We start from the raw sequence: 13,421 nt of genomic DNA on the forward strand, positions 1-13,421 counted from the left end.
AAGGAACTGTTTTGGTGAAGTGTAGTGATATTTAAGAAATGTATACTGAACTACGGCCATGCCACCCTGAACACGCCCGATCTTGTCTGATCTTGGAAGCTAAGCAGAGTTGGGCCTGGTTAGTACTTGGATGGGAGACCACCTAGGAAGACCAGGTGCTGTAGGCTTAGAAAAAGAAAATGTATACTGAAATATTTAAGTGTGTAATGTCAGTTTACTTTAAAATATTTCAACATAAGAAAATAAAAATGTAGATAACATTACAATGGAATAAATATGTTACCTAGGAATAAATTTTTAAAATGAAGAATTCTGTTGACAAAAATATAAAATCTTATAAAGACATTAAAGATAATGGAGACATAAATGGAGAAAGATAAAAGTAAGTGGAGATACCGTGTTCATTATGTGGACGTCTCAAGAGTCTAAATTTATAGTCTTAGAGAAAGTTTCTTTCCCAATTTATGTGGCTTGCCTTTGAATATAAATTTATTTCCTGGACTACAACATAACTTTTGTGGTTAAAGAGACAACCAAATTATTATTAGACCTAGCATAAGTTCTTTCCATCTGAATGAATTATAATTTCTCAGATTACTTTACCAGGAGAGAAATTTAACAAAGAGCATCACCTAGTGACATGTATTAAAATCTGCATTTCATTGTTTAGTACTAAGAAAGGTGGTTTTGTTTTCTTTTAAATAGACTTAAATATAGTTGTTATATTTTCTTTTATTTCTTTAGGAATTATCCTTTTTAATCTAAAATTTTTTTTTTATTGGAACTCAGCATGGTTCTGAATTCTGGTTCAGTTAGTGATTAGCTGTATGACTTAGTACACATTGGTTCATTTTTCTGTACCTTGGTTTCCATGTTGTTGATAGAATTAAATACATTAATACGTAAAATTAATGTATTTAATGCTTAGAACCTATAAAAGCACTATATAATTGATATTATTATTGCTACTATGTGATTTTGTACATGTATATAAATTCATTAGTAATGAAGACATTAATTTGGTTGTTTGCCTAGATTCTGTAAAAGAAATATATCTATATTTCCCCCCATGTATATGGAATGCAGAATATGTATATATGGAATCCTGTTACTTGCAGATCCATGCTATCTGGTTCCAGAGGGGTGATGGTGGTAGTGGTAGTGTTTTGTATTACATTGGTACTATTGCCCTATAGTACCAATGTATTACATGTCAAAAGCATTTTTAAAAATAAATAGAGAAAACTATTTTATGGAAGACATGAAATGAACAGGTTATTTGGTGACTAAAAAGACTTGGAATGATAATGGAAATAATATAAGTAACATTCATTTCTTCAATAAATCATGGAGCACCTATGTGTGCAAAGCACTGTTCAAGATACTTGGGGTATAACAATCAGTAAAACAAAGATACCTATCCTTTCTGAGATAAACTTTCAGTGGATGGAGACAGACAATAAGCAATAAACATAAGTAAATTAGAAGGCAAAAAGTGCTATGGGAAAATAAGGCAGGACGATTGGAGGTCTAAAGGCATGGATGGGGTGAGAAGTGGGCTATAATTTTTAAATAAGATGTCTAGGGAGACATGGGGAAGAATGTTTCAGGCAGAAGAAACAGCCAATAAAGCAAGTTGTGCCAGCTGTGTTCAAGGAACAGCAAGGAAGGGAGTGATTAAGTTACAGAGTCCTAAGAAATAAAGATCAGGGAAGGTAATGGAAGGCAAGATCACGTTAAACCTGCGTTTAAGATGTTTTTTATCTTTGGTTTTCATGTATGTAACTACGATTTCAAAGGTGTGAATTTCTTATTTATGCTATTTAGGGTTTTCTGAGTTCCTCCAATCTTGGTCAATGTCCTTAAACAGATTTGGAAAATAGTGGGCCATTATTTTTTCTAATATTGCTTTTGCTTATTCTCGCCTCTCCTTGGAGCACACTCCAATTACATTTACTGTTAAACCTTTTTGACTATGTCCCATGTCTTTCTCGTGCTCTGCTTTCTTTTTTTCATTCTTTTTTCCATTCTGCGCTTCAGTTTGTATGTTTTCTATTGAACTCTCTTTGCATTTATTAATTCTGTCTTCTAGATAAATAGGATTAGTGTGTTCAGTCTGCTTTTAAACCCATCTAATAAATTTTTAACTTCAGATACTGAATTTAACAGTATCAATGTTGATCAAATGTCAAGTTGATTCTTTTTTATAGATTTTAATTTTATTAAAATACTGCAAATTATATATCTTGTGCATCTTTGTTTTTAAATATTAATCATAGGTATTTTGAACTCCTTTTCACTTTTGTTTGCTTTTATTATTTTATCTTGATTATTAATCCCTTTCCCCTGCTTTGCATGTCTAATAATTTTTATTATATGCTAGAAATTGTGAATGATAGATTACAGAGGCTTCCCGTAAAAATAAATTACTGTGGATCGCTTTGATCCTGTCAAAACTTGGGTTTAAGCTTTGTTAGGGGTGAACTATTTTTTTCACACTTATTTCTAAATTTCCTTATTTCCATCTCTTACTCCTCGATTACTTTCTTTATTCCTAGGCATGTATTTTCTGGGGTCTTAATTCCAAGGCTGTTCACCTTGGTATCTCCACTCTGTGTAAGCCCAAACTCCAGCACTGTGTGACCTCTGTTAAGTCTCTGCCTAGCTCACAGCCTCTTGGCAGCTGTTTTCTTCTGGGACTCTTAGAGTTGTGCCTTGTGTGTATTCAGCTTAAGAGGCTGAAGAGTGACTAGAGAAGTAGAAGGAGAATCCAGGAAAGGGTGTCCTGGAAGGCAAGGTTTACATGTATTGAGTGCTTACTGTATCCTGGCACTGTGCTAAACTAACTCCTTTACCTGATAAGCTCATTGAATGTTCATGTAGTGATAACTATCATTTTCCACATTTATATGTGAGAAATTGGGTTAAATAATTTGGCATACAGTCAAAAAGTGTTGGGCTTATAGGTTTTGAATTTAGATATCAATCTCAGAACCTATTTTGCATATTAGGGTTAGTATGCATAAGAATAATATGTGAGTTGCTGATTGGATAACTCCACTATTTTCCATACCACTATTCCAGGACTCTGATGACAGTCCCACTGTCATGCTTTCATTTCCATTATTTTAGACAATTTAGAGCTTTTTTTCTTTTTTTTTTTTCTTTCTGAAGAGCCAGTGGGTTCTGGACATCATTAGAGACTGCTTAGGTCTTTAGCTACTGCTGATACAACTGAATTCACATCACTTTGTTTATTCTCCCCATGACTGCTGATTTTCACATATGAATTATAACACCTGTAATTTTTTTTTTAATTAGGTGATATCACTTTATTGTGAGACCTACTTGTCATAAGATAATAAATAATAAACCTACGATTCAAACCAAGTCTGTACGGCCCCAAAGCCTATATTATTTCAACCAGATTTATGCAAAATTACAAGCGTTTCACATTCCTAGATGTTTTGTAAGTGAAATTTGTAACATTCTTAACACCCTTATTCCTTTCGTATGTCCTCTTTTCTAGGTCTTTTCCTTCCCTTGTAACATCATCCTGTATTGAATGATTGCGCTGTTCAAAAGCTACATTTTTAAAAAATAAAAAGTTCGTAGATATCCTCCATATAACTTGCGGCATAGAATTTTTGTCACTCATTCAGATTTGTTAATAATATTGAAGGTTGTAAGACCCGTTTTCCACGTTGTTTCTCTAGCAATCCTTATAGAGTCGGGAGTATGTTGGGATTATTTACTCAGCTCTATACTAATGGGTCCCACAATTTTGTCAATATTATACATAATGGAAAAAATTTAAATCTCATATAAGACTTTTTAAGAAATTAAAGCACCAAGCTATCAAAAATATAACTACATTACATGAGAGGTTGCATCTTTTATTTCTATACAATCTTAAAAAAATTTTTTATAATCTTAAAAATGTTTTCTTTCAAAGAAAATTTGCATTATCATAAGACATATAGTTGGTGCTTTGTATTATCATAGAAGGTTTTAAAAAATATATCGGATATAAAAATACAAACTACTAAAGTGTTCAGAAGTTGACTAAGTGATAAAATATTTCATCAAAATTTAATTTAGAAGTTACTGAAACCTCCTGATACATTATTTGAAGTATATAAATTTTAATGTTAAATATTTAAATGTACATTATTAATTTTGTCATTTTTAAAGCAAATCAATTGGGTTTGCATTCAACATTAAGTCATAATTAACATTTTAAAAATTATACATTGTAGATGAATCTCATAGATATGATGAGCAAAAGAATCCATACACAAGAGAATATGTGATCTCATTTACATATCTTCAAAAATAATCAAAGCTAATTTATGGTGATACACGTCAGAATAAGGGTTGCTTTTGGAAGTATGGTATTGACTAGGAAGGGGTATGAGTGAACCTCCTGGAGTCCTTCAGTCACCCATATCTTGATCCAGGTGATGGTTACACAGTGTATAGAAATATAAGATTTAACAGGATTTGTTTATTGTATGTAAATTTTACCTGCATTTGTAAGTAATTATAACAATTAAAAAAATTAATTGTGTACTGTTACCAAATCGTGCCTTGAAATAAAGCAATGTAAATCTTGACTTCAGGTAGAGTAGGAGGTAGAGGGACTCTAGGAGTTAAGGAGGCAGATCTGTTCGAATCCTCACCCTGCCTCTTCGTCATGTGACCCTGGGCCAATTTCTTTACCTATGTGAAGTTACCTTGTGTATACTTTACCTATTTGTAAAATGAGGACAGTGATTTCTATAGTATAAGGTCGCTATATTAAGTATAGTATCTATAAAGCTCCTGGCCTGTAATAGGTGTTCCATTTATGATATTTATAAATATTACCTTATAATTTGAGGTTTAGACATTTTCTTTCAAATTAAGAGGCTCTGTGAAGGTGAGAAGTAGGTCAACTGGATATTCTTGGGTGAGTGAAAAAGAAAGAATCCTAATACAGAAATTGTATTACATTAAAAGAGAAACAAACCCCTCCAGTGAAAACATGTACATAAATAATGTCAGACTTGCTGTTGGCTATTTTTAGTACCCAGGAAGGAAAGGCTTGTTCAGTAACAGTATTCACAAATGTGTGAGTGCAATAGCAAGCTTTAGAAAAATTTTTTTGTACAATAATGATTTTTCAAATTACCCTTCATCTTTGTTAAAACTAAGCAATACTGTATTGCTAACTGTAATTAATATCATACACAGAGAAACTTTCTGAGAAACTAGTAAATCAAATGATCAAAAATTTTATATTTTAAAATTACATAATTAAAATAGTGAATTAGAAAAACATTCCATTACACTGAGGTTTTATTTGTTATACATTTGCATATTTACAAATAAAACTTTTTGTGTAATTGAGTATGACCTTCTCTATTCTACTTTTTATTTTTACTTATTTAATCTAGTCGTGAATTTATTTGTGGAATATATTTTCTTTAACCTGTAAAAGAATTTTCTTTTATATTATGAAGAAAATTTATGGCAACATGGGGAACAGTGATCTGAATGACCAATATAGGAAATGAATTGGCTCTGGGAAAATTGCCAGGACCAGCTGAGGTTAGGAAAGATGGTCCCCTCCAGGACAAAACTGACGTCCCTTAGCAGAGGATATTACAGCATGTCCGCAAAGTCAGGAAACATAAGACAAACTGAATTTTAAACTATTTACACTTTCAAATAGTACATACAGTATGTTTTCTGGTGAAGTACTATAAATTTATAGCAATAGGTCAAGTTGTTATTCTGGAAAAACAATACACTAAGAGGATCCAGAACATCTGGAAACAAGGAAAATAGTATATTTATCATACTTCACCTGAAAGCATACTGAACATGCTATTTGGAAGTGCAACTAAACAGTTTCACACTGTTTTACAATGTTTCTCATGTGTGTCTTGCTTTCGCAAAGTGTGTGGCTGCCAGCTGAACAAGACAGGTATAGTACGAGCGGCTGCCAGTGGACAGTGACATAAACAAGACTTACTGAAAGTGTTTCTTATAAATATTTTGGAAACGATTTTGGAATTCATTTCCTGGCAATAGATATAGTGCATTTCAGATCCTATTACGTGATTGATTTATATGAAGGAAGTCCTCAGTTGGTAGTTCTGGAAATACTTAATGATGCTATGCCAGTGTTTGTAAAGTTGAGAGGATATCCTACAGAAAATGAAAACTCCAGAGGAAGGAAGCCACATGGGAGCATGTTGTCTCTGCATGGTCATGATCATTTGTTATAAAGTTTGCACTGTAGAATCGTGGTGACCCAACCAGTTATAACTGAAATGGGTCCTAGGAGATAGATTGGAGACAAAACAGGAATCCCAAAACAGCTCCATTATATATTTGGACGAACATCCAACCAGTCAACCTTTCTGTATTTTTCCAGTCATACAACTTCCTCCTTTTCTATGATCCACTTGTGAAGTACATTTTGCCCACACATGGGACATGCCTATAGTCCAAAAGTCAATCGTGTTTTTCCCAGCTGTAAACTGACTGCAGAGATAACTAAAAAGACCATGGAATTAAACTTAAAGTAGTAATTTTGTGGTTTTTGTTCAAAGTTGCATTAGGAGGCAAAAAGATTTTGAAGCAGTTCCAACTCAGGGACTGCCAATCCCACCAGATTGTGAGAAGCCCATGAACCCACATGTGCACATAGCATTGTCAGCAGATTAAATAAGTAATATGTCTTTCATATTTATCATTTTTATATGTAGTAGATGTGATTAAATACAAATTCAATTAAAATTGAGTACACAGTATTCTTGAAATTACATATTTACTCAATTTAAACTAAAATTTCAATTCAAATATGTGGGATTGTCATGGTTTTGATGTTTAAAAGGGATTCTTGGTCTAGGAATGTTTGGGAACCACTGATAAAAGTATCAACCTTTACTATGCCGTAAATTCTGTAAAATTCTATAAAAGCTGTTTGTATAATGTAGCAATGATTCTGTTTTCATGCTTTTTAAATACTTTATTGAAGTATAGTTTATATATCATAAAACAGACCCATTTTAAATCTGAGATTTTATGATTTGGTAAATTGCAATTATCACCACAATTTAGTTTTAGTACATTCCCATCACCTCAAAAGATCTGTCATGCACAGTTTTAGTCACTCTCCATTCCCACCTCCAGCCCCAGCCAACTAATAATTCTTTGTCTATAAAATTGCTTTTTATGAATCTTTTATGTTAATAAAATCATAAAATATATCGTTGTTAAGTCTGGCTTCTTTCACCTAATGTAACATTTTTGAGATACATCCAGGTTGCGACATGTATTAGGAGTTCATTAATTATTCTCTTTCTATTTTCTTTTTTCTTTTTATTGCTGAATAGTATTCCATTGTATGGACACTCTAATTTTGTTTACCCACTGAAATTTTACTTTACATCTATTAAGAATAATGCTGTTGTGAACATTTACACATACAGTCTTTGTGTAGACATGTTTTCATTTTCTTATCTTAGGTATATATACCTACGAATGAGATTGCTAGATCATATGGTAAAATTATGTTTAATTTTTAAGAAACTACCACACTGTTTTCCAAAGTGGCTGCACCATTTTATAATTCTACCGTCACTGTGTAAGGGTTTCATGTTGAGGGGGTTCCACACCCTCACCAACACTTGTAATTGTCATTCCATTTTGATTATTATCATTCCAGCAGGTGTCAAACCTCACTGTGGTTTTAATTTATATATTTTTAATGACTAGTGATGTTGACTCAGCATCTTTTCATGTGCATATCAGCCAATGATATAACTTCTTTGGTGAACTGTCTATTCAGATAGTTTGCCTACTTTTAAACTTGGGTTGTTTTCTTATTGCTGAGTTGTAAGAATTCCTTCTATATATTCTACATACAAATTCTTTATCAAGCTATAACTTGTAAATATTTTCTGCCAGTCTGGCTTGTTTTATTTTATATATATTATATGATATGATAAATAGATCTCAATTTAAAAAAGATTACCCTCCACATTAAGAAATTAACAATGTGGAGATATAATAATCCCTTTGGTAGTTATGGAGGCATGGAGTCCTGAAGCCAGACAAACTATCCACTGCCACTCCCAGCTATGTGCTACGTCGCTTATGAAAGTTAGAGTAACAATGGTCTGTGCAGTTTTGTTTGAATAGATTTTTGGAATTGGAAGACACATAGAAAGCATTTAATCTAGCACATTGCTTCAATAGATAAGTTAGTATGAAATTTTGTGAGGAATTTTTGTTTTCTTCCACGGTGGGTATTCTGTGGATATGTCCATTGTGACTGGGGAGAGGAGGAGAGCAGAGTCCCTTGAGAATGTAAAGAAATGGCTTTCGTTACCTTTCAGTCAAAGTGGGATCCCAGTGTATATGTATGTGTCTCTGTGTGTGTGTAAATAAATAAACATTGTTGGGGGTGGGGGAGATGTTCAATTAGGGACTTAATGAAGGCAACAAAAGAATAACTATAGGTACCTGCAATAATGAAAACAGTATTTACAGCAAATGATAAAAGCCATAAAGTGGATTCTCTATCAGCCTCTGGTTCTTTCTAAGAAAATGGTTATATAACACTGCAAGCATAATTTTGTTTCATTCTAGATACTCTTTTTTTTGATGTTTTTTGTTTGTTTGTTTGTTTGTTTGTTTTTCCCCAAGTTCTCTTGTTCACCTCACAACTGGCTGCTTTTTGCTCGGCATCAGAGCATCTCGAAGTCTTTGCTATGTCCTTATTTAAAAATGAATCTGTATCAGTTATTTTCTATAGAAAACATTTTTTATATTATATGCAAGTGTCCTGCATTCGCTAGCCAATGCAGTTTCTTTTGTCTTCTCTCTTCTCTCTTCCCATTAGGTAGAGTGAGGCAGTTCCTGCTTGAATCTTCAGCTGAAATTATTTTCTCTACTGCCTAAAAATGTGGATACTTTTCATAGTATCACTGTATAATGCCATTAAACTGTTGCCCTGCCCCCCCCCCCCACCGCCCCGCCAAACCACAACAGCCAGCAACTGAGATTAATGATTACTCAATAAATATCTGATGTGATATTGGGCAGTAGTCCCCAGACTTGTGTTACATTCAAATCATTTGTTATGTATATTTAAAATATAGATCCTCTGGCCCCACAGGCAAAGCTCTTCTGCCATGTAAATACCAGCCACTAAGTCAGGTCAAAATGGCTCAGCAGGCCAAGGTCCATGTTGTCAATGCACCATTATGTCATTATTGTGTGCTTAGCATAGCCGGGAAGATGGGCTCATAGACACTACAGACGCTTAGGCACAGAGCTCTACAAACCTTGGGTGTGGGCCATAACTGGCAGAGACAAGCTGGCCAGATTTGGAAAAATTCTATTGTAAGGGGAAAATATGGGTGAGATTTAGAAGTCATAAGGAGAGTGAGAGAGGTAGATAAGGGTAAAGGGGGTCAAATATTTGGTGACAAAGATTTGACTTTGGGTGGTGAACACACAACGCACAATTGAATTGTACACTTGAAACCTATGTAATTTTATTAATCAATGTTACCACCATAAAAAATAAAAAAGTCTTAGAGAAATATAAAAAAACAGACTAAATATTGTGCTATGAGAGAGATGTGGGGAGAAAGGGTTAGCCAGGGGTCTCCTGATGGTGACTTGTGACCATGTGGCCCATTCGGGTAAAAGCAGCTTAGTCTTTGGGAGGTAACTGAAGGAGAGGAGGACTAAGAGGTGTGCTTAAGGACAGATGCACCCTATCCTGAGCAGGGGTCAGAGTTCAAGCTGCGGAAAGAAATCTCAAAGTCTCCCTTTCTCATCCCCCTTGTCCTCCTTCTCAAATCCTGGTTCTAGTGTATGTGATCTTCTCACTTCTTTAGGATGGTCGAGATTTTGCAGATAGGTTTATAGAACACAGTTATCCTCACTCACTTCTTAAGCTTCTTATTTTGTTTGTTTTTCGGTGGTGGGAACTGGTCTCTTTTAACATAGCTTCTGATGACATAATTTCAGAGATATCCCAATTTTGTTTCTATCAGGTGAGAGGGAAAGTAATTTTGAGGATCCATTTTAATTATAACTTTGTCACTAACTGGCTCCATGACTCCAGCAATCACTTCAGACTGCCTGACCAGCAGGTTCTCCTGGTTTAAAATGACGGAGTTGGTCTAGATGAATGGTTCTCATCATGTGGTCCCCAGACTGTCAGCATCAGCATTACCTGGGAACTTGTTAGAAATGCAAATTCTTGGGTCCCACCCCAGACCTACTTGAAACCCACTTTGAGATGGGACTGAGCAATCTGTGTTTGAACAAGCGCTTCGGGGGTCTGATATTTGGCAAAAATTTGAGAACCACTTGTCTAGATTTCTTAAGCTTGGCTGCATGTTAAAATCACCTAGGCAGCTTTTATAACCTACCAATCCTGGGCTCTACCTGCCAAAGATTCTGATTTAAATGATTTCCGGTGGGGCCCGGACACTGTTATGTGGTTCTAATGGACATCTAGATACTAACTGAGATCCATTACAGCTAAAAGTCACCGTTTCCAAATGTAAGTGCTCGCATCCAGACCTGCTAGCTTCTTACACCACTAGGTGTCGCTGTAATAGAGAAAGAAAGGCATTTTCAAAACTGCCCCTGGATGTGCACAGAGGAGGAAATTTCGTAACGTAAAGTTATTTCGTAACTTCTGGGAAAAGGTTATTCTGTGATTTATATCTGAGTACAACTTGTTAAATATTCATTTGCAGTTTGTTTAGTTTTATTCAAAGGAATTAAATGTCTCTCAGTGATAAGATGAATAAATAGTGGTATACACATACAATAGAATATTCCTCAGCAATAAAAATAAAGTGACACTGCTGAATCTTACAATTTAATGATGAACAACAACAACAACAACAAAAGATGCCAATAAAAAAACAAATTGGACACAAAACAGAAATACTGTATGATTTTGTTTAAATGAAAATCAAAAACTGACAAAATTAATTTATGTTGGAAGAGGTCAGAATAGTGGTTACCTTTGGGGGTAGAGTGGTAATAACTAAAAGTGAACACAAGGGAACTTTTTAGAGTGCTGGAAAATGTTCTTCTTAATCTGTGATAGTTATGTACATATTCACATATATAATATATGTATATATAGAGAGAGCTGTACTCTCTTATTTGTGCACTTTATATATGCTATTTTTCAATAGTAAAAACTTGAAAAAATTGAAACGTAATCCTAAAGAGAAGTAATTGGCACACCAGCCCACTATCACTCAGTAGACTTATTTGTGCCATCTGTGGCCACCAAAGATGAACATAACACTTTGATTTTATGTTGATATTAAGTTAAAATGTATATATCAATCTATATGGCCCCAAGCTGAGAAGGCAATGGCATGGTCTGCATATACATAAAGCCCTCATTTGTTTTGAATGTTTGTGTGTGTCCAGGGCACACATTCTGCAATTCTGCAGCATACACTTGAGTGATTGAATCTCTTTTAGCAACTCTCTGCTATCTCTCCCTTACTCCTCAAATCTTGTAATAGAATCTCGGATATAAAACTGCCAGTTCTTTATTATCTGCAGAAAAAGACCTCACCTCCTCTCTTGTCAGTGATAGGAGGTCAAATGCATCCTAACAAATCAAGATGAGATACAAATCAGTCTGCAGCAGAGAGAAACAAATCCTTACAAATTGTACTTAGCCATTAACTGTCAAAACAAGGCATATTGGAAGGCCATTCAGGGAAGAAAAATATGTTGGGGAAATGAAAACCAGAGTCACTTATCAGAATGCACAAAAACCCATTGAAAAGAGAGACTTATCATAATGTAGACGGGAAATTACCATCCATTACTCAACTATCACTTTAAAACCACATGCTGGGTGATCTGATTTCATCTTAAGCCCTGATAATCAAAAGCAGGGGCTGGACTGGCTGACACCTACCTATGAAATCACTCAAGGAGAGCTGAAATCTTTGTTTGGCTGGGACTGTATTAAATGCTGTCAGAATTGTACCCGATTTGGTCATTTTGAACTGCTGTGCTCTGTTTCATTACATTCCACTCACTTTGATGCCCTTCAATTAGAATTGGGTAGAATACTTAGGGCAGATTTTTTTCCTTCAGATTATTATTATTTATTTTTTATCATGCTTTGTATGATACGTGGTCAATGGACATGTAATGACGTAGTTCTGAACATTGAAGTACTTCCATACACTCAAGCAAAACTATTTCAGGTACTCTATAAAGGATCTGTGGAAGGGTAAGACAGTCTCTGCCCCAAGGGGTTTATAATCTACTTGAGAGGACTGAACATTAACACAGAGAAGTTAATTTTTAAAAACCACAGAATATCTCCCACTTGTCCCTCTATATTCACTCTCCATCCTGTTACACTCTGCTCTGTGACCTGGGAGGCTGAACTGACAGGTTAGATTTATGGATGTCCTTGCCCTTTGGCTTCCAATTGGATTCATTCGATGGGAATCCCTGAAAGAAGATTCCCCTGGCTCTCTTCCCGTGAGGTCACCATTGGCAGGCTGGGTGAAAGCAGAAAGATGATCTGATGGCTCTCTACTTACAGCCATCAATTCTGGAAGGACATTCTCATTGCTCCTTTCGGTCGAGGGGTGGTTATGGTGACATACTGTTCCTAGCCACAGGATACTGTACCATGCTGTGTGGATTCCATATACTATACTCACATCCTTATAAAGAGTCCCTTTTTAAAAACTCTTTAAACTGGTCAATTTTAGTGTGTCATCTGTTTCTTTTGCCCAAAGAATAGACACTCAGAATAGGAGTCTGGATTTGGGTTACCCATCCATTTGAAGAACATAGAGATAACTTTGTTTGCCAATGGGAAATAGGACATAATAATCCATGGTATATGGCAGCATTATGATTATTTAGATTATCACTATGTGGGCATTAGACAGAGTACAGGAAGAGGGAAAGGCATTGGGAGAGCAAGTAGCTGTGGCATTCAGTCATTATGGTGTTAGTAATGATTATATAGATCATGGTGCCACCTGGTTTCTTTTGACAGTCCAGAACATGTACGAAGGATAAAAGAGAGATAGAAGTGTGAGTGTCCAACTGTAACTGGATAATCAGAAAGCCTGCATGGCAGCTTTTGAAGGATGAGAGCATCTCTTGTAGTCACAGAGCAGATGACCTTGTGGTTACTATTATAGAAAGGGTCAGGAAAAAACTCTGGAACTACACAACTCCTCTTTCAAAATAGGAAGCCAGAAGCAGCTCCCCATCCCTAGGGGAATTGCTGAGGTTGTCACCATCAAGCACTTGGAAAGGCAGTGGTGTGATTCTATCACATCCCCACTCGACTTGCTTGTTTGTCTAGTGTAGAAGTCAGGTTATGAAGATGA

At 35.2% G+C, this 13,421-nt stretch overlaps 1 protein-coding gene and 1 pseudogene across 1 annotated transcript in view; both read left to right on the forward strand.

Moving 5' to 3' along the window:
• Positions 1-13,421, forward strand: part of CUNH9orf85 (chromosome unknown C9orf85 homolog) — a 185,137-nt gene that overhangs the window by 41,178 nt on the left and 130,538 nt on the right. The gene's annotated exons all lie outside the window — the stretch shown is intronic.
• Positions 49-167, forward strand: LOC120596441 (uncharacterized; annotated as a pseudogene).

This window comes from Pteropus medius, unplaced genomic scaffold (assembly GCF_902729225.1).
Source record: "Pteropus medius unplaced genomic scaffold, Ma_sr-lr_union100, whole genome shotgun sequence".
Lineage (NCBI taxonomy): Eukaryota > Metazoa > Chordata > Mammalia > Chiroptera > Pteropodidae > Pteropus > Pteropus medius.